The following is a 21,802-nucleotide window of genomic DNA, read 5'->3' on the forward strand; positions in this document are numbered from 1 at the left end:
CGTGGACGGGCAGCAGCACCTCTGATGGATTATCGGGAGCCTTGTTCAGAGCTTTCCACGCTGCTGCTGGCGCCGGCAGGGAAGAGACGGGGAAATCTTGCACTGAGAGGCGGCCGCGGCGCTCCAGATAGTGCCATCCCTTGTTGTGTCCTCCCCACCCGCAGCACGCTGTTGCGCAGGCAGGGCTGGGGCAGCCACCTGGCAGCGGGCGCTGTGCCGCGGTGCGGTGAATCCCTGCGGCAGAAACGGGACCGCAGCGGGGTAAAAGGCCTTTTCTGCATCTGAGAGTGCGTGGTGGGGTGCACTTCCCACGGCAGGGTCTCTGCGGGGAAATCCCGCCTGCCCTTCAGAGCCCGCATCCTCCGGGCCTCGCCGCGTTCATCTCCAAAGCAGCTCGCTCGCGTGAGCTTGTTCCCGGCTCCGTGGAAAAAGTGCAGCCTCCCACCTCCTCCTGCTGTGTCTGCGCTGGGGGTCTGCCCCATTGCGTCCTCTCTCAAACCCTTTTCTGGTGAACGCTTGGTTTAGGGTCTTGCCCCTACGGTAAATGCCTTGCTTGTATTGTGCCGGAGCCCCAGAAAATACGCAGCTGCGCAGCTGCTGTCAAGGATGCGAACCCCAGGTAACGGGCGAGGCGATGGTGTCTTGGCAGCCGGACGCAAGTAGTGAGATCCCTCCATCACCACCGTGGCAGGCTTTCTCCACTCTTTTTAAGGACGGAGAACATGGATTTGTGTCCCAGACTCAAGCGTTCTCCAATCCCCAAGTCCATTCCCCAAAAGTTCTCCTGGCTGTGTCTCCGGAGTGGTTTTCTCTCCCAGTTGCCTTTGTTTTGGATCACTGTTGCACTTTGTAATATCTATTTGGTAAATATCGCCAATATTTGGTAAATATCGCCAATATTTGGTAAATATCGCCAATATTTGGTAAATATCGCCAATATTTGGTAAATATCGCCAATATTTGGTAAATATCGCCAATATTTGGTAAATATCGCCAATATTTGGTAAATATCGCCAATATTTGGTAAATATCGCCAATATTTGGTAAATATCGCCAATATTTGGTAAATATCGCCAATATTTGGTAAATATCGCCAATATTTGGTAAATATCGCCAATATTTACTGCAAATTTGCAACTATGTCTCTTTTTGGAAGCGAGGGCTTCCTCCAGGATGCTGGGCTGGGGAAGGGCAGCCTGCAGACCCGGTACAGCCCGTTCCCTGTGCGGCGAGGCTCTCGGCTGCCGCCGGCGTCATTCCATGCCACCTCTGACGCACGGGAGCTGCCTGCATCCTGGAGAGCGTGTTAGCATTTACATCAGTGCCGTGCTCTGGGAACAGCAGCGAGCTAAAAGGACCTCTCCTGAAAAGAGCCCAGCGGGGACGTGGCTGAAGAGGGCTCTTCGCCCGTTAAGCGTGCGCGGCTGCGCGGCTCTGCGTTGGCAGCCAGCTTCGCACCAGTCTGTCAGGGCTGGATCAGTTTTGGGGGCGGGGAGGGCATCTCCCCTTCTGCAGGGTGATGGGGGGGTCCAAGACCTATGGGCCCCGCTCCCAGGAGTCTGCCTGGGCCGCGTTCTCGGGCTCCTTCCCGCGCAGGGGCTCTTGTGGGCGCTTTCCGGGGGTCTGTGCTGCTCTCGCAGCCGGTGTTACGGCTCTCTTGTGAAACCCGAGGCCAAGCTAACGGGGGTGTAATGAGCTGCCCCACGCACCGGGCTTCATCCCAGCCTCTTAATAGCCTGAGGCGCTCGTCAGCGGGAAAGAGGAGATGGAAAAGGCTCCTCGGGAACGTTTCACTGCGTGTTTGGCCAAGCCTGGGTGCTGTTGGTAGCTGTGCGAGCATGCCGGCCCGTCCGGAGTCCTGCTAAGCTTTTCTCCTTATTTCCTGTGGCAATAACTTCAGCAACTTAATTATCCTGCTGGAAAAATATTTCTCTTTATCAGCTTGGACTTCCCTACTGTCCGATCCTATTGAAAGCCCTGGTTCTCAAGTCTTATGAGATGGTGAAGTCCCTGTCTGTCTCTGTGGGATCATACATTGTCTCTTTATTGCCTGCTCTTCCCGGCTGCCATCCCTGAGCCAGAGGCTCATTTTTAAACCACCTCTCTATTTCAGAGCTGTCTGGGACCTTCCCCCTTTCCTCTGAGCACCCCTCTCTCCTTGGGCTCCAGTTTGCGGTGGGGAGGGCAGGCGGGGCGCGGTACCGCTGGTGGGATGCTGCGGCCTTCCCTGCCGCGGTGCCGTCCCCACCGGAGGAGCGTGCCTGCCCTTCACCCATGAGCAGGAGCTTTCAGCGAGCTGTCTGTAACGCTGGCAGCCCCTTCAGCTGAGCTGACAGGATTAATTTAAAATCCCATATGGTGGAAGAGTCGGCTCTTCTCTCCCAGACTGCTCCTTGCGTGGACAGCAGCCCACATCTGGCGTCTCATTGCCACCTCACTGGGGTTTCTGCTGCTCTCGGGCTCCCCTGGACCCGGCCGGCTGCGGCAGCTGTCCTGCCCACGTGGTGTTGCCATTCTCGCCGCGTTCTGGGGCCATAAAGCGCATCAAAGCCTGTAATCGAACACCCTGAGCGCTTGTGGGTTTCCAAGATCCTCCGCGTAGTGGTCCGAGTGATTTAGGGGGTTTGTTGGAAGATGAAAGCTTCCGTCTTTAACCCTAGATCTGACAACAGCAGTTAAAAAACTAAAATGACCGAGTCGCTGGGTAAAATGTGCGGGGAAATGCTCCGCTCTTGGCGGGAGGCAGCCGGGGTGCCGAGGTGCGGGGGCAGCCCTTACGTGCCCTGGTGACCGTGCTGTCGTCTGGGGCTGGCAAAACCGGGGCGCACCGCCTGAACCGCTTTGGCTCAGAGCAGCAGAGCCCAGACCCGGCTTTTGCTCGCGAGCCTGGCTTGATTTGCTGTAACTCTGGGCGAGTGAATCGATCTTCCTGCGTTTGTCGCTTCTGTGGCTCCCAGCGCGGAGGTGTTGCTGGTTAATGTTTATAAAGTCTTTGGAAATGTGGCTGTTGGCGCGCCGGCCCAACAAAGAGGAGCAACTGAACAATGGAAGAATGTTTTCCAAAATACAGTGTAGTAAAAGCAGCTGAGATAAGGTCTGCTGTCGTTAATTTGAAAAATATTTTCTCTTCTTCTTTCAATGAAAACTGTCTGCATGAAAAACTGACATCCCTGGCAATTGTTTAAGCTGCACGGGTTTAAATATACACTTCCTGCATAGGCTGCTGATGAGTCACTCGTCACAATTATTTATCAGAAGTGATCGCTCCGTGCCAGACAGCGTAAGACGGAGCTCTTTCTTTGCTTGCCAGAGCTACGTGGTTACCGTGAACAATTACCAGGGCTCTAAACTTCTGCCCGTGATTAAGTGACTTTGAGTGAATTTTCACATCTTTGGGAGGCTGGGCGAGTTCGAGAGAAGGGCATGTACGCGGTGCTTGAGCCACTCTCGGGAAGTGCCGGTGGAGATGCTTTTTGGGAATCTCAGATGCTCAGAGCTCCGCTGGCAGGTTTTGAACGCTTACAATCCTGTTTCTTTTGATGGCAAACACATGAACTCTCTGCAGCTAATGTAAGAGTAACTCGCCATGCAGAGAAAAGAGCAGAGTATACCGAGGGCTGATAATGCGTATGGCGAGAGAACGGGTTTCATACGTGTGCGAAGGCGTGCGCGCGCCCAACGGGCTTTTGGTTGTGTCAAGGTGGGGTGGGATGTGACAAAGAGAAGCATCTTTGGGAAGGTGGCTCGGAAGAGATCTACCAAAAGCAAGCTGTGAACACTGCAGTGCTGACTCAGAGACCTGAAGCGACCTGAGCTCTTGGCGGTTGTGATTTGACTTCACCAGGGCTGAGATTTGTAACTCGGGGAACCTGGGAGGATGCGTGCTTCGCAGCCAAAGCAGGCTCCGTTTGCGGGCTGTGTGGGGGGAAAGGGCCTAAACGCGCCGGGGGCAACCCTGGTCACGCAGATGGAATGGCAAAGAGGGTGCTCGGTCGCTGTAAATGGGTTCCGAACGCGGTTTGGCTGAGCCCGGAGAGCAGCCCCAGCGCCCTGGGGACGCGGAGGCGAATGGGGTGGGTTCCGGGGGCAGCTGAACCGGCTGGCCCCACCAACGCCTGCGCCTCTTGGTCCCTGGTATCTGGTGGTGGCGGTGAGCTCAGTACAAAACCTGTGCCCTTGCCAGCCGGAGGACGCGGGCTCTTTCTTCCGGCGCTCGCGGGGCTGGTCTCCCGCAAAAAAAAAAAAAAAACCACCTCTATTTTCTTTTAATCAAGTTGTCACCGGGAGACACATCTGTTCCTGCTCGCCTTGCCGCTTTCATCAGGGGCGCGGATGGAGCCTCTGCAACGCGCTGCAGCCAGGCAGGGCTACTGGGATATCAAAGGCAGGGACTGGAGAGGTGGCCTGCTCGAATTTGCATATAAAATTGCGAGCTGAAATGCAAACAGCCGAGATGTGAAGATCAGCGTGAAGGGTGAGCGTGAAAAGCGGGGGGAGCGAGGGCAGGTGCGGGGAGAGGAGCGGCGAGATATGAAAGAGGAGGGAAATGAACACACAGAATATTTTAACTAACAGAAAAGTTTCTTGTACTGCAGACAGATGATGAAAGAGAGACAGCGAGGAATTATTAGGACGGAAGATAAGGAAACAGCAGAGATAGGAAATAATTATTTTGTATCTGTCTTTATAAATGAAAATGAAGGGCATTAACTTAAATAGGATTTAGATTTTTCAGGGACAGAAGGGGATGAATTAGGGAGTGTTCAGATAACAGCAGCAATGATTATTAAAGGTCGGGGGCTCTTGAAACCGACGCTGCCGCCCGGCCCCGCAAAGGCGGCGCGGGCGCCGGAAGGGGACATCTCGGGGCACAGCCCAAGGCCGTCCCTCGCCGCCAGCCAGCCTGGCTGGAGCAAGAGCCACGGGTGCCGGCCGGCCGCCCGACTTGCCCGAGGAGGGACGGGAGAACGTCCGCGGTGTTGGCGCGTCTGTAACTCGAGGCGTTTGTTTGCCTGGTTTAATAGAACGAACGGGAAGGTTTGAACGCGCCGGTAATTGCCGATGAGGAGGTCAGCATGGATGACAGGTTTGAAACGACAGGTCAAGATTTTCCAAACAGAGCAGCGGCATAGAGTTTAACGTCCAAAACCGAGCTATTTGAGCAAGAGCTGACCTTCGGAGCCTGCCTGCTCGCTGCGTTCTGCAAGCGCTGCTGGAAGCGCTTCCGTTCGGGCGCTGAACCTCGCGAGCCGCTTGGGAAATCCCTGCCGCTCCTCCGGCACTGCCTCCCCAACCTGATAGGAACTTTTCACTTTTACCCCAATAAACACTGTGTAATAGGCTCTAAATAAAAGCAAATAACAGCAATTTCTCTTAACCTCAGGCTCTTAATAACACCTCTCTTGTATCGCTCTGATGTTCTGAACTTGGCTGGTAATGGATTTGGTTTGGATGCCACTGTCGTCCGCGCGGGATGAGAGGCCTCCTTTCAGTGGATGGGGTTTTTTATGTGGTCCTGCCGGGGGCTCTGCACGCCCTTCCTCCCTCAGGAGCCGGGGGCTGGATCTGCTGTGGGCTTTGGCGGCAGGATCAGGCTGGCTTCCAGCTCATCCACCAGCAGCATCCCGTAACCAACTCCTGCCTGGCCCTGCCGCGGCTGGGAACAGAGGGACGTGCGGCAATGCAGCCTGCCGCCCCTTCGAGCCCTGCAGGAATGCCACCAAGCCTCCGGCCACGCGGAGAGCGCAGGGGTGTCTGTCATCCTCCCGCTGAAGCCCTGCTTGGGAAGGGCGAGAGGAGGTCTGCGTGGCTGTAGCCTAAACGAGGAGCAGGATCAGCCTCCTGAGTGGGCGAGTCAGTTATAACTCTCCCACAAAGCACGCGTGTGTTGAGTTTTCTGGAGCAGCGTGGCACCGGCACACGAGGCTGTGTAAATTTGCTAACAATAGCGTCTGCGCCTGTCTGTAAACCTGAAGATGCTGCAGTCCACGGCGCGTTCCCATTAATGGGATGAGGCATGATATATGATGTGCCGTAGGAAATCTGGGACCTTGTGCTGCTGCGCTGCTCTTATCACTCCTGAAACGCCCTGGGAGCGATCGTAACGCCTCCTTCCTCCCAGACAAAATTCCATATCGCCAGCCCCCTCCTCTACTGCTGCGTTTTTGTGCCGCCTGATGTGTTGAGACCCGCACATCGTGGTCCCTCTGGGTCTCTTACCGCTGGCTCCTGCACCCAGTTCACTTTGCCCCCGCGATCAATCGCAGTCCATCGGTGTGGGATGTGAGCGGGGGTTTGCACGGCCCCTGAGGAAGATGGTGACGCATGCCACCGAGAAGGGGTGGCAGGCGGTGGAGAGGGATGCAGGGAGATGGCACTGCATGGGAGGCAGCAGCTTCAGCACAGCAGCCAGCAAACTGCTCGGGGTTTTCAATAGGCAGCGTGGGAAAGTGGGGTGTTCGAGGTGTCCATTGTATTGTTAATTGCGAACTGATAAAATCTGACACGGAGTAAAGCTGTGAAGTGAAGCTTTTGTCCTGCAAATGACCCCAAGCAGAGCTCCAGTTTCGAACTGGCCCATTCGCCTGTTAAAGGGGAAAACCACGGTTGAAATGAGATTTACAGCACCGATGTGGGAAATAATGAAAATGAGAGGCAGCCGAGGGAGCAGCGCGGCTCCTGCGCACGGGGTACCGGGGACCTGGAGCACGTGGGATGGGTGGCGTGTTGGGGCGGGATGCCCCGGGAGGGCAGCAGGGAGCGGGTGGCGGATGCGTCCAGTCAGGGAGATCCCGCCAAGCTGCGGGCCGAATCGTGGGAATGTCTGAAGGGCGGCAGAAATAACCATCATCGGTCCAGTACCACTATCGGCAGCGTTACTCCCGTGAGGCCTGGTGAAAACTGGATCGGAAGTGAGCGCTTGGTGAAGGGGACCGCTCCTCTGGGACAGCGCAAGGAGGCCGCTGGGTCTGTGTGGAGGAACTGGTCTGAGAGGTGACCCCGGCCTCGGGGAAGGCGTTTGAGAACTTGGAAGGGCCGGTTTGCCGACGTGGTCTGAGGACCATGAGCTCACTGGGCACAGGCTCTGCTGGGAGCGGTGCTTGCTGGCCGCTTGACATGCACGGCCATGGCGAGGCACGCGCTCTCTCAATGGAGCAAAGGAAATCCCATCAGCTGCAGGGGCTGCAGGCCGGACCTGGGGAGGGGCTGCTCCAGCCTCCCCATAAACCCTGCCACAGTATTGCTGTTTCGTGTCAGGCAAGACAAAAGGTGCAATTGAAAATGCCGTCCTTCAGGTGCATCGAGCAGCGCTTGGCTGTCAAAACCAGATTTCTGTAAGCCAGTGGTCCAGAATAAACTGGTAATGAAGAGTCATTTGACAGCAGGCAAGCTGGAAACATGTATATGAAAATAATATGTGACTTTCTACTTTATCATGCTCTTAGCCGACTTATTTTTTTTGTATGCAGCTACTTACGACAGGAGGTAATTCAGCATAACGGTATTTTAGGGGAGAGGCTGCATGGATGAGTTGCACGCGTATAAGGCGCAGAGACGGACATCCCAGCAGCGGGCACGCGCGCCTGAGGAAACGCCCGTGCTCGGCGGGCTGCGCGCTGCCAGGCCTGCCGAGCCAAGCCGAGCCGGTGTCCGTCCTCGGAAATCACCTCTCCTGTCTAGCTGGCAGAGGAGAGATGCCCCGTTCCTGGCTTTTACATCGTTTCCCGCAGTCTGGAGAAATGGGCTGACAAGCCCTATTATTTTTCCGGTTATCCAAACTGTCCGCATCTCAACAGCTTCCTACTTCAGTTGAGACAGTCTGAAAAGTTTAATATCATTTCAAATCAGAGCGCCAATAAAACTTGACATTATTAATATGATGTCAAGGGGCTTTCCAACTGCTTAGGGAAAAACAATGTGTCCCATTAAACAAAGCCTCTGCCTTGTGAAATATTAAGTGACTTTTCAACGAGTGCCAGCTGGAGCTATTAGTTTTCCTTCGATGCAGTCGATGCGGAGAGGAGGTCTGGTTGCGAAGCTTTTATGAAGACATTAGCTGGATCTGTGCGAGCGGCAAGGCTTTGCTTTCCGAGGGACCGTGCTCTGGCTGGGCTGCGTATGCGAGGATGAATTATTAAAGGCGGTAAATGCGCTCGGCAGGCTGGGCTTCCTCCCCCCCTTAATGCGCTTGTTACGCTGGGGAGTCTGGGTCCTCTACTGGGAATTTGAGCTGAGATTTTAATAAACTTGAACCCACTTCTTAATCTTTTCCCGGCTGGAAAAGAAGGGAGCGTGCAGGCGTTCTCCCCGCTCTGACTCGCGGCTGGGCTGCGGTCGCCGGCTCTGGGTGTTGCTGCCGGGCGCTGCCTCGTGGCAGCCCTGCAAGGCCTGGCTTGGTGCCGGGTGTCGGCGTTTCGGAAGGGACTTCCCCCGGGCGAAGCCGCCGCCGCCTGCCTGGCCAGCTTGTTTTTCCCGTTGGCGGGCGGGAGGCCTGGCGAGCCTGCCACCCTTACCTCCCGGGTACTGCGTAAAATCGCTTCATCTCTTTGTCCGGACTAAACACGTTCTGCAGGAGAGAAGTTGAAATGTACTGTTTTAGAGAGCCTTTGGCGATGCACCCCGGGGTGGCGCAGTTGTTTGGTGGGCTTGCGGTTTTGTGCGGCCCGTTGGAGCCTCGTTTGTACTGGGTGTTCACGGCAGGCACGCGGTGGAGCAGGTTCTTAATCGCACCTCTGTTCTGGCCCGGGCTCTGCCGCCGCCCCTGCTTTCCCCGCTTGTACAGCAAGTACCTCTTTGATGTCTCGCGGGGGAAGTGTAAGTATTTAATTTAACTTTTATGAAGTTCTTTGACAATGCGAAGAGCGCCGCATACAAAGCTGGGTTTCAGAGAAGTCGAGGCAGCGGTGTCCCGCTTTCATCTCGGAGGAGTCCCCACATCTGAGCGCGGAGCGCGCCAACCCCTGGGGCTCCCGCCCGACCGCGCTGTTGCCTGAAGGATGTAACTATTTTTGACATTTTTCACCAATGAAACCGTAAACCCCTGTTTCACATTCACCAGGACCGCTTCATCGTCCTAGCTCTTTGTTCTGCTGCGACGCTGCTGCCGCCAGCGATGGGCAGGGCTGGAAAACTCCCCGGGTACCACGGAGCCAGGATCCATTACGGAGCATCCTCGGGGTGCTCCCTCCCACAGACCGCGGCTCCGCCTGGGCAGGGCAGCTCTGCCCTGGCCAGCTTTCGTTTTGGGAACCCTCCAGGCAGGAGCGAGGGGCTCCGCGCGTGCAGGGCTCCGCGCTGGGCGCTGCTTCGGCTCCCAAGTAAGCCAGGCTCCCAGAAGGAAAGCAAGCAGTTGTTACGGAGCCATCAGGGAGGAGGAAAAGCCTCGCGCTGCCTCTTTCCTGCTCCGCAATCTTCCTTCACCTTCTTCCTTTCAATGTCTTAATCAGGCGGCGGGTGAGGGAGGCGAGCCGGGAACCTCGACGAGAGACAGAAGCTTGTGGCAGCACTCTCCCCACTGATCAGCATCCTCCGCAAGAGGGAGAGACAAAAAAAGGCAGATTTTTGTACCCTTAAGCTTCCACCAGTGCAGTTCAAAAGACCAATCTTTACAGAAAATAAATTTAAAGGAGAATTTTTGATGTGTGTGATGGTCTCTGGTGGTCGGCAGGAGTGCTGCTGGCAGTGCGCGGAGTTATGCAAAGCCAGGGCTGGGATTACTTAAAAGCGTCTGTAGCGCTTTGATTAACCAGTGTGTATTTTATTTTTTATATGGCGCAATCACAGCCCTACATTGATAATATCGTGCTATTATTGTTCGATACGCGAAACTCCCCTCTTTCCTGCAGTGCGCGGCTGCCTTTTAGGGCCCTTTTTAAGGACTTTGCTCTCCGCGTGTGAGATTTGGGGTGGTGAAGGAGGGTTTGCGCGCCGGGGTGACGTCTTGGCGTGGTGTCGTGCCCTCGCCAAGGGTGGCTGTGGAAGCAGAGGAAGGGAAGGATCTTTCTCCTGAGAACCGGAGCGCTTGCTGGGTGGAAATGCTGGACCGGGAGACCTGCAGCATCCCCTGCCCCCGCGCTGAGGGTGCGCTTAGCACTGTCGCGGCCGGAGCGATGCTGGCGATGCTTTGTGCTCTTTGTTAGCGTGGTTCTCTGCCCGCTTTACAGCAGGGAGGGGGAAAAAAAAAAAAAAACGTGTGAAAAATCTTTAGCCCGTTCCTGGGGACCAGAGAGTGCTCGGCATCGCTTTGGCTTTGCTGAAGGAAAGGGGGCCTCTGGCTTCCGCGCGCAGGGACCATGATGGTGTTGATAAAGGGTGTACAGCGGCGCTGGGTCACTGCCCCGGGAAGGAAGAGTGCTGCCGGGGTGAGAGCCTGCCCCTGCACGCTCCGAGAAGGAGAAGGCGTGGGAGCAGGTCGGCCGCGATGTGTTCGGTGCTGTGGGATCAGACGGGAAGGGGAAAGGGATGCTCAGCCCTTTGATTATTTTCCTCCCTTTATAAGGCTTTCCCTTGAAATAGAAACGCAGGTAGAGAGTGAATTTCACATCCAAAGATGGGTGTCTGCTCCTGAGTGAGATCGATTTAGGGTCAGGGCTTTAACAGCGCGCCGGGTTTGGGTTTCAGAAGTTCCCAGCCCTTGCTGCAGTCAGGTTTTTCTAAAGGGCCCAGCGTGATGACATTTGCAGCCAGATTTTTCAAAAACAGCGTCGCACTTCAGATGCTGAACTCCTGAAAACGTAGTCATTTAATTTGTTAAATGAGAGCGAAGGTCTCTTCAGATAATCTCCCAGTCACTGTACGGGCTGAGCTCTTCCGCGGGAAAAGCAGCCGGCTCCGAGCTGAAGCTCCTCTCAGGTTAGAAGCACGTGAGCCCGGGGTCGCTTTAACGTTCGTTTTAAAGGAAGGCGAGAGCAACCTAGAGTGTGCGAAATGCCGCCTGATATCAACTAGCCAGAATTTGCGTGGCTTGTCCCTTAAACCGGGAGCTGTTTGGTCCGCGACAGTGGCACCTGCGCTCGTCGGAGGCGCCTTGCTGGAGTCAAGCGTGGCGTTTTCCGCGCGCGCGTCTGCGGGGACGGGGAAGGGCACTGCAGAAGGCAGCCTGCCTGAGCGATGGGTCTCTGAGGGCAAATAAAAACCCTTCTGTGACACTCACTCTGAAGATTTCAGAGATTTTCCTGAAGAGACTCCAGCAGGCTGAGCGCTGTCTGGGGATACACAGCTCGGGATTCATCGCTCCCTCCAGCCGTGAACCTCATGCGACGGGGGCGAGGCGTTTCATCTGCCCGTCCCGCTCTGTGCCTCGGGGCCGCTGCCCCCCAGCCGTTTGTGGTCACCCCGCGAGCCCGCCGGCCCCTGGATCAGACCCCGACCCTGTGTCCGAACCAGGGTCAGCTGGTGTCAGCTCGTGGGGAGCAAACGCTCGGCTCACGCTAAGCCGAGTTTAACAGCGTGGGCAGCATGGATCCATCTCTTCCCCGTGCTGACCTGCACTGGCTGGCCGGGACGACGCGTGCTCCTGCGGGAAGCGGGGTTGGAAGAGCGATGCCAGAGCCGTTTCCTGCGGGGACAGGGCTTTCTGGGAAGCCGTGGCTTGCAGCGGTGCTGTGAAAGCTCCCTTCGCCTGGCGCTCTGCCCTCTCCTCTCCCGACGCGCAGGCTGCTGCTGCTGCGCTGGAGGTGACTCCGAGCCCGTGAACACCAGCTTCCCTTTGGTTTTGTGCGGGTTTTTTTTAAGTCCCATTTTTCTGTCTTGTCAGGTCTATTTAGGCATTTAATGAGGTAAGATAGTCCCAATAAATTTAACACAGCGCAATAACTGTGCTGTGGGTCACAGCCTAATAAACTCCCACCTCTGGGACGTGCGGGCGATGCAGCCCGTGCTAGATTGCGTGTGCTGCGATGGCTTCGCTCAGGGCTCCCGAGGTTGGACAAGGACTTGGAAGGCGCCGACACGAATCTGAGGGCGTTCGCTGGGGCGGGTTTCCCAGGGCAAAGCTGGTGGTGGCGAATGGGCCGGGGAGCACAAGGGATAGGGTGCCCCGGCCTCCGCGGCCGCAGCCCGTGCTGGAAAGCAGCGTGGGTGCGCGACTGCTTCCCACGGTTCGCTGTGACCCGTCCCCAGGGCCGTGGTTTCGGCAGCCCAGCCTGCGGCAGAGCTGAGGCTCGCTGGCTCGGACGCCGTGCTCCTGATGGCTCTGCTGCATCCAGCCGCAGGTGAAGCTCTAGGAGATTTCTGTAGTACGTCGCAGAGTGTAGAGATCTGTGGCTTGCCTGGTTGCAATGTCTCCTGAATGAGTAACTTGGCAGATTTTTTCTTTTTTTCCCTCCTCCTCCCTCACCACTTGCAAATCTGTTTGCAAGCAGCTTGCTTTCTCGGAGGAGGACTTGGAACCATCAGCTGGCTCCTGCATCCCGTTTTCTGCAGCATCCCTCCCTCTGACGGGCTTTGGCAACGCCTTTGCTCTTGAGCTGAATGGGGCTTTTTTGGGTGGAGAGAACAGGGAAAGCTGAGTTTAAAGCTGTTTCGTACAGTACCATCTGCAAGTTTCAGGCTTATTCTGGCGCTTGGCACGCGCGTTTGTGGCTGAAGCAAAGTGACGTGGAAATGGGAAATAATTGCCGCTGCCTTGGTATCTGTCTCGGGATTTTAATTGTGTCTGTAGCCTGATGTTGCCCGCTCAGCAGGGGCGAGAGCTGAAGCGTTTGCTAAATTATCCGTCTTTACGTGGGTGCTATACATCATAGTGGTTTACAGAAGGAAATTACAGGCCGTCCACGATTCTTCTGCTGTTTTCCAAAGGCTGCGTAAATACATAAGACGTAACCTAAAAGTTGTCCGGCACTGACCCCCTCCGCGCTGGGGGGAGGTGAGAAGAGGTCCACGCTGCCCGTCGGCAGTTTCTGGGCGCACCGGTTGGCCCTATTTGCACGCAGCGCCTACGAATTTGCTTTGTGTTCTCTGTTTGTAGCTTCCCAGTGCCAGCCCAGTCTAAATCCCATCACACTCGATAACTGGCCAGACACAGATGTAATGATCCCAAAATGGAGGGAGCGGGGAGAGGAAAGCACGTCAGAATGTCATCCCCCAGCCTTGTGGAAACACGTCCGGTTCGGAGCCCGGAGCCCTTGCTTTGCCCTCTGCCTGTGCTGAGGGACGCATGGAGAGCAGGTCGTTACAGCTTTCTGCTTGGTTCTGCTGTGGGACGGTAGAAATAACGCAATCCAGCCCCAGCTCTGTACAGTCTCGGAGGCTGAGAAGCAGAACAACCTTCACTTCACCTGTGCTCCGGCCACCGGCGCTAGGGAACACCGTGGGGACGGCCGGCCGTGCTGCCCGCTCCCCAGCGTGCCATGTCGTCCTCCCGCTCGACCACTGGCACCGAGCTTGGACCACAGCCAGCCTTTAGCCAAATATTTGCGTGTGCGCGCGTGGGCTCCGTGTCGCAGAGAGCAGGCGCGATGCTGAAGCCTCTCTGGCACAGCGGGTCAGAGCATCGCACCCTGGGATGCTTGCCTGGTCTCTCACGCTGTGGAGAACAACCTCGTGCTGCCCGTTGGCTTTCACGGCTGCGGCCTTTGCTGCCGCTCTTACCCTGTGGTCTCATCTGGGGCTGCGGGAAATGAGAGGTTGCCTGGGTTTGGGACCTCGGAAAGGAGCAGCGTGGCGATGGCTCCCAGGGTCTCCGTGCTGGTGGTGATGGAATCCGGCATGAGGGCAGCCGCGGAAATTGCGCGCGGGGTGTTGGGTGTGAGCTCTGTCCAGAGCATCAGGCGTGCTGGTGATGCCTGGGTTTATGTCGGAGTGACCTGCTCCAGACACGTCCAGGGACAACTCGCTGCTCGGACCAGGGAACCTGTGTTTGGGCTGAATGAAGAATTTAGCAGTTCTTTGAACAAAGGGTTGGAAGGCGCGAGTCCTGTCAGGTACCAAGTGATTCAGTCCACAAAAATGCCTGAGCTGCTGGGTTTGCTCAGCTGTAGGGGTCGTGAACTCTTCTAAATTCCTTCAGCTGCCGGTTCTGGGGCTCTGTGAAACAAAGCTGGGGAGAAGGAAAACATTGCCGGTGCCCCCGTGGCTCCGCGGAGCCGCAGTGGCGAGTGTTTCCAATTACTAAGCGGAGTTTGCATGCGCCGGGTTGCTTCGCCCAGCGCCGGAGGGGCTGAATTTCCTCGCTGCTGCGGATAGAGTCTGTCAGCCAGCACCTATCCTGATGTAGAAACAGAAAATCCAGCTTTGTCTTTCATCGTAAAAATAAACTCTCCTGCAGGAGAGACGAGCAGAGGGAAAGCGAGCAGTGCGGGGGGCAGGGATGTGGGACAGGGATGCTCAGGACACCAACCCCTCTGCGGGGACCTGGGGGGCACCGGGCACGGCACCGCGCAACCAGGGACGGGTGCAGGGAGCCGTTCTGTCCGTGTAAACCAGCCGGTCTGACTTGCTACCTTTGAGAGAAAAATGGGACAGAATGGCTCTCGTGGTTCCTCAAGCCTAGCGAAATCCAGCTCCGCACACGGCGTTCTCCTCGGGAGGATAAAGCCGTGAACGGCGTGTGGCAGGTGCCCGTCACGTTGTGTAAATACGCTGCTGTTAGGCCTTGAGGAAAGGGGGGGGGGAAGAGCTTGGAATTCCAGGAAGGCTTTCGCACAAAGATGGGCAGCAGGATGAGCAACTGGCCGCTGCCCGCGGAGCGGTGCGGACGGACAAGCCCAGCTGGAACAACGATGTCACGCGCGTGAGAAATGAGGGATCTTCACCGGGGCTGTGCCCGAGGCGGGGGAGTCCGTGCAAGGATTGGAGCAGGGCCGGCCAGCCCCTGGGATGCTCTCTGCGACCCACAGCTGTCGGTGGGCTGCAGACTGGGTGGTGATAACCCTTCCTGACGGCTCCACTCGTGTTTAACTTCTCTGAAGCGCGGAGTTGTCAGGGGGAGCATAGAAACTGGGCTTGGGGAGGCAAAACTCAGCAGTCCAAGTGGTGGGGCCTGCCCCATGGGCACGTCTGACCCGGGAGAGACCTTGGAGAGCAACAAAGTTTGGGATGTCCGTGTTGGAGTTCCCTAAATCTGTGGCCTCTCGGTACCCAAGAGGAGCCTGGTGCTTGGAGAACACTCGTGGTGTTGGCGTCACGGCAGCCTTCCACCCGCTCAAGGGGCTCGCGTTCGATCTCCAGGGCGCTGTCGAGGAGAGTTAGGAGGGTCTCAAGGAGAGCCTGCCGCTAGCTAGGGAGGAAAAACCGCGGATGGGTGGAGAAAGGAGGGCAAATGATCCTCCACGAGGCGGAGGAGCTTTGGGAGGCTGTCGGAAAGCGGGAAGGTAGCGGTGAGCAATGGCCACCCGAATGCTACCTGGCCAGGAGCGCTCGTGCAGGCGTGGCCGGGCTGGGACTCCGGGTGTTGGCCTGCGCGGCGGCTGGCCCGGCGTCCCGCAAGGCGTGTCCAGTTCGTTGCCAAGTGTCCCGCACGCGGATGAGCTGCTCTTTAAAGCCCGTAAGAGTACGCAGCAGCAGCAGGGATCCTTGGCTGCCTGACAGCCCCAGTGTGGTAGAAACGCCACATGTTTCTGGCTTTCACCCTCCATGGCGTGCCCCGCTTTCTCCATGTTTTGATTTATTTTTTTAGATCAGGCTTAGGCTGCTCTTCCCACCGGCCCCGCGGCTGCCGGGGAGCACGCTCCTCTCCAGGCCTTTCTCGCCAGAGCAAATTAAGCGGCGCCTGGGTTCCCTCGCCTTCCCTCGCGCTGCCGAGCAAATCCCGCAACTTTCCCGGGTGACGACATAAATTTGCAATGGCGTTCTACAAAAGCTCCCCGCCAAAGCGGAGCTGCCTGGCATCCGTAACAAGCTTATCAAAGGGTTTCTGTGCAGGGAGATCTGAGCCCTCCAGGTTTTGATTCATAGCAGGTGAAGGCAGAATGTGCTGAAGCCTGATTGAAATGTGCGAGGTCAACAAAATAGAGCAGAGAGTGCACAATAATTGGGGAAGAAGCAGCCGCCTCGCTTTCTGCATGTGTTCCTGTGATCCCCGGACTTTAATCTCCCATTTCCAAAGGGAAGCCTGTCTTGCATACTTTATTCTAGCCTTCGTTTGCGCAGGAGGCCTCTTTTTGCAGAAAAGGGAGAAAACCCCACGCTGCAGCCATCGCTGGCTTCGTTCTCCCCTCTCTCGCGCAGCCGACAAGGGCGACGTCTCCCGGGGAGAGGAGTGGTACCTGGCTTTCATTTTAAGGTGTCTTGCTTCTCCCACAATTTGAGCTTTTTTTTGCCCAGCAGAGTGCTGGCATTTGCTGGGACGAGCAGATGTGAAGATGAGGAAGGGGTTTCTGTGCTCTTTCGGGAGCTGAAGTCTCTGGCAGGATGGGAGTCGGGGCTGAAATAGCCAGGCTCCTTGGGGCAGAACCTTCGCTAGCCCAGACCCTGACCCCGCTGTGGGAGACGTGTTACGGCTGTGGGGAGCTCTGGCCTTCCTCAGAGACGTGGGGAAGAGGCAGGGAGTTTTATTTTAAGTACACGTTCTCCCCAGAGGCTCTAACACTTTGTTGGAAATGCTCCGTTCCCCAGCATCTGTGCAAATTAAAGCCTTTGCCTTTCAGTGCGCGTTTGGGGGGTTTCCCTTCTCTTCTGCGCGCTGTCTCTGAAAGGGGAATAGATGGGGAAAAAAAAGGGAAGGGGGATGAAATCTGCCCCTTTTCCCTCCCTCCCATCTGCTGTTTAATCGCCAGCTGCTTGTCCTTGAGCTGGGATTACCACCTCCTCATCCGGCTGCTCGGTCCACCACCCTGTGCGGCACAGCCTTCGCCTCTCGCCATCTCAGCGGCGGCCGTACTGCGGCAGGACGGGGAGCCATTGCCGCGCTCCTCCGTTTCCCCGCTTCCGTTGGGGAAAGGCTCGGCCCATCGCTGCCCCGCTGCAGCCGCCGGCATGGCTAACAAACGTCCCCGGTAGATGAGAGCTGGCTGCCGAGCCCGCCCGGAGAGCCTCGCCGCTCCGCGACAAAGGGGATGGAGGTTTGAAGGGGCGACGTCTCCCCGTGCGTGCAGCGAGACTCCGAGCAGCGCCTGCTGTGTTGTGGTTAATGATACCACTATCAAACGTAAACTCTCCTCAGACACCCGTGTCAATCGGGGAGGACAAGGAAAGAGCAGAAGTCCGGGGCTGCCGAACACAGCACCCAAAATATTTCTATCGATCAGTGTAACTTCTTTTTTCAGAGCGGGGAGAGCTCAAAGGAAAGCCGGGCCTGGTACAGAAAGCTGGGAATCGATTGAGTTAGCTCCGAGTTCGTACTCGTACAAAAAAGTCAAGGGGGGAGGTGGGGTAAGGTTTTCGGGACGCAGCGGAGGCGGGGGGTTTCTTGCCGGCAGAGGTGGGGCAGCGGCAGGAGATGGGGTGGACGCCACTGCCATGCCCTGAACGGGACGCCCGGGCGGGTGCTGCGCGTGGCGTGAAACGCGTTCAGGCGCAGCCGGGGAGCGGAGGAGGAACGGGCTCCCCTGGCTTGGGTCACTCCAGAAAGGAGGGGTTGGAGGTGGGGGCCAGGCTGGTTCTGTGGGACCGAACGCCGGCAAGCTCGGTGCGTGGCTTCGGGCAGGGCGGGCTCCGATACGGCCCCGTCCAGCTCCGGTGCTGGCGAGAGGGGAGGACGCTGTATTCTCATCCGAGGCACGCTTACGGCTTGCGCCGTGACCGCAGGGCCGCCTGCCTCCCTGCGCTTCGGGCGAGGCGTGCGAAGGGCGCCTTTAAAACGTGGGCTTTTCGTCCCGGATTTCCCGGGCGACCCAGCAACGCCAGAGTATGGAGCTGTTTGGAGTCGGGAAGGCCATACGTTCCGCGGTTAATGCATCACCAGCAAAGCCAAGCTTTGTGAGACGAGGGCTAATAATTTACAAGCTATACCTTTAGATGCGTGGCTAAAGTTCCTTGCTTCACGCCCCGAGCGCGTGCATCGGTCTCCCGGCTCTGGGGTGGTGGCGGTGGGTCAGTCTCTGCCCCCTTCGCCTGGCGAAGTCGGGCGTGGCGCAGGCTCGCTGCCTCCGGTCTGGTAACCGCTGGCGTCAGTCTCTGCCCGGGAAGAAAAATCACACTGCAGCGCATCTGCGCGTGCGGCGAGTCTGGAGATGCTCGAGCTGATAACTGCTGCTGTCCTCTGGCTTCTGCATGTATGAAAGGGTGTCAGCGAGCAGAAACCTCGGCCTTTGATTTGCGGCGTTTCACCCAGGAGAAGCTAAAGCCTTAAACTCAACTTAAAATGTACATTTGCATGCCTTGAAGGTGCAAAATTTGCCTATGGCTCCTAAAGCTTTGGGTTTCGGTATAGGATCTCTTTGCCTTGGCCATTGGGTTTCCACTGCCGTCCGCGCCACGGCGGGGCGTCGCGTGCCGTCGCTGCCCACGATGCACGTCCCGCTTCGCTGAGGGCGGCCGGTGCCCCGCGGTGGGGTCTGGGCCCAGGCTCTGCCCCCCGCCTTCCCCTCTCGGCCCCCGGGTTCGCCTCTTCCTCTCCCCTTCACGGCGGCGATTGATTTTCCTGACTAATGCACCGGGCTACTTAGTGCACCGCACAGCAAACAAAACAAAGAACTCAATCAGCCACTTAAACAAAAAAAATCAAACAGAACCCAGCATGGGCTGGGCAGATCGCGCAGTCAGAGCTTGAAAGGGTTCCCATTGACCCACCGCACTGGGTTAAAACCGCGGGCTGCGACACAGGCTCGGGAGAGCTCTTTCCTCACATAAAGAAAAGAGCGCTTGGCTTTTTTCTTTCTTGTTACCTGCAAATGAGAACGAAACGCTGCTCTCCTGCGCTCCGTGGAGCGCTATTCCAAGCGTAGCAGCTCTCCGCTCCCTTTTCCCGTAGCTAATAAGTAATCGTGAGGAGGTTTGTGGCCTTGTTTATTATATTTGGCCCAGAAAACGCTTTTTTTCCCCCCCCCTCTCCTCCTCCCCCTGCCTCTTTCAGTGAAATGCTTTCTGAGATTTATTTGTAAGCCTGTAAATACAGAGTAAATAGCTGTAATTTAATTTGCCAGGCTACGGTAAGAAACCGTATCTGCAAGCAGGAATTCCATCAGCCGCTGCTGAGCAGAGACGTCTCTGCGGATGCTGGGTGCTGGGATCTTTCCCATTTGTTTTCCCTTTCCCCCCGCTTCCGAAGGAAAACACTGCTTCCCTGCCTTCTGCTGCCGCCTTCCAGAGGCTCCAGGAGCTTTGCTAGCGGGATGCTCCGAGCGCTGGTCGGATGCTCGGTGCCGAGCGCGACAAATTGCCGCCCTGGTCCTTGGCCAGGGCTGTGCCGCGGTCGGGGTCCCTTTGAGGTGACGGAGCCGGAGAGGCCATCGCCTGGCCTTTCGCCAGCCTGCCCTCCGGGAGGGATTGTTTCCGTGTTTCCTCATGACACTTGGAGGCTCCTTGTTTCTGGAAAATTCTTGGCAGGCGGAGCTCGATGCCTGACTGTTGCCATAACCAGCGTCTCTGCAGAGACGTGCCCGAGGGGCAGCGTTTTCGGAACGGGGAATGCCGGTGGCGTATGGGAGGTCGCGCCGAGCCTGAAATCACCACGAGAGAGAAGGGAGAGGATGCGATCTCCCGATCTCCAGCGCTGCCCTGCCCGTCTGCCCGCCCTCCTGGCCGTGGGGGGACGCTGCTCGCCCCCGTGGAGCTCCGTGAGGCGGGAGCGCTGCGTGGCCGGGAGCCCGGAGCAGGACGGGTGGGAACGCGGGCGAAGCCGGCAGCCTTGGCGCGCCAGCCGCGATAAATCCCGGATAAACGAGTGGGCGACGCGGGAGGCCTGCTATGCCCCGTAACGGGGGCTGGCACTCACCCGGCTGAGCCGGTGCTGCCGGTTCTCCCCGGCTGGCACGCAGGACCGGAGCGCTGCTCCGCTCTGGCTCACCGGCCGGCAAGGAGCCCCGCGCTGAGGGGGTGGCCGTGCTGCGTACGCGTGGTGCTACGCTTCCAGTGCCGAGGTTTGCCAGCTGAGACTTCCTATTCCGCGTCAGCGTGAGAGGAGGTTACCCCTGCACACCTCTTTGCTTTTGTGAGCTGCCTCGGTTATGTCTGACAGCTTATTTAGAAGGGGCTGGTGCCGAGAGGTAGAATTTGCAAACAAATCACTTCCACCCGACACGACAGCGCGCGAGAGACTGCGAAAATCCGAGACGATGCTCGCTGACGTGACAGTGACAATAGGAAGCTTGTCCTCATTAGTTTTCCCAACATGAAGGCTCCTGGCTCGGCCCAGCCTTCGCCGCCGCCGCGCCGCTGTCTGGGGATCCGGGGCGGCGGGTGCCTTCCCCTGCCCCGTGTCCACACCCACACGAGGGGTCTGGCCCCCGTGCGCGCGAGTACGGAGCGCGAGGCTGGATCCTCCCCTGGTCCGGGGTGGGAGGAGGAAGGCAAGGCGGCTGCCTTGCCTCTCGCTGCGTAGCGTAGATCTGAGAGCTGCAGCGAGTGTTGTTCTCTTCTGTGGTCATAGCAACTTCTAAATTAATTTTGCTTACTTTTAATCTGAAGTATTTGCAGTTCCCACGCGAGTTGTCCTCTCCAGTGCTGATCTCAATTACCGTGCTATGATCGCAGCGCGTGCGGCGGCAGGGGAGGAGGAGTAAATCCTGCCGCGGCTGAGAGCGGGCGGTGGGGGGATTTACGAGGGGAGCGCGGAGGCTGATCTAACCGGGCTCTGCGGGGATGCTGAGGGGCGCGTCGTGATTTGATACCCCTCATCTCTTGGGCAGCGCGTCCCACAGCACGCCTGCCCGCTATGACCGCCGACCTGCTGGAAAATGGGAGTCACAGGGCTGTCAGGGGACGGAGGAACCCCTTCTCCATCCCCTCCTGCCCTGAGCTGCAGCACCCGCGTGCCCTGGGGGCAGGCGGACCCCCGTGGGGCAAAGCCACCCATCTCCCTGCGAGCAGGAGCCGAGGAGACGCTTCTCTTGCTGGGGTGCACGCGGGCCACCATTCTTCCTAATTAGTCCTGATGTCTTGCCCATCACAGGAATAAATAGCAAGCTTTCCCTAAGGATGCGAGATGAGGAGCGCTATTTATCGTTGCTCTCAGAGGAAGCTGACAGCATGACAGGTGAAATATCAGGAATAATTAAGAAAAATAAGGGCTTATGTACTTTATTGCACCACCAGCAGGGACGTGTTGCCAGGCACCGGTGCATCCTCACCTACGGCCCCACCCTGACATCAGCTGGACCCATTGTGCTTTCCCGTGCTTGCACTGTGCTTGGCCGGTGCCGACCATCCCAGCAGGCACCCAGTGACGCGCGTTGCTCCCGGCTTTAGCGGCCGAAGGGAGCCAAAGACACCTGCTTGGTGACGGGTTCGACCTGCAGCCGGAGGTCTTGGCTCTGAGACGGGCACGCGCTGGGCAGCAGAGGTGTGCTTAGGAAATACTGCTTTCCCGCGAGCTCTACCGAGGGGAGAGGAAGGAAAAACCAAAAAAAAAATCAGCAACCTGTGCGTGACCTGGGGATTTTAGGGTTTTTATGAATTGCTGCCCTCGGTCGGTGGCCGGGCGGCAGACCCCACTGCCACGTGCTGTCTGAAGGGGCTGTGGCCGGGCTCGCCGCCGCCGGCTGCTGCGAGCTCTTGGCCGCGTTGGGGCGAGCATCCCCTGGCTTCGGCCCAGGGCTTGTTGCGCGTCCCCGCTGCAATCGATGACGGATGACGCACGGGGTAGGGGAGCAGCTCCGGTGACCTGGTTTTCCATTACAGCGTTGGCCTTGCCCCTGGGTCCGCGCGGGCTAACGCCGAGCTCCGTAATCTCGCTGGGAAGGAAGCTGAAGCTGCTGCCCGCCCA

The sequence above is a fragment of the Chlamydotis macqueenii genome, chromosome 24 (assembly GCF_036417535.1).
Source record: "Chlamydotis macqueenii isolate bChlMac1 chromosome 24, bChlMac1.mat, whole genome shotgun sequence".
Taxonomy (NCBI): Eukaryota; Metazoa; Chordata; class Aves; order Otidiformes; family Otididae; genus Chlamydotis; species Chlamydotis macqueenii.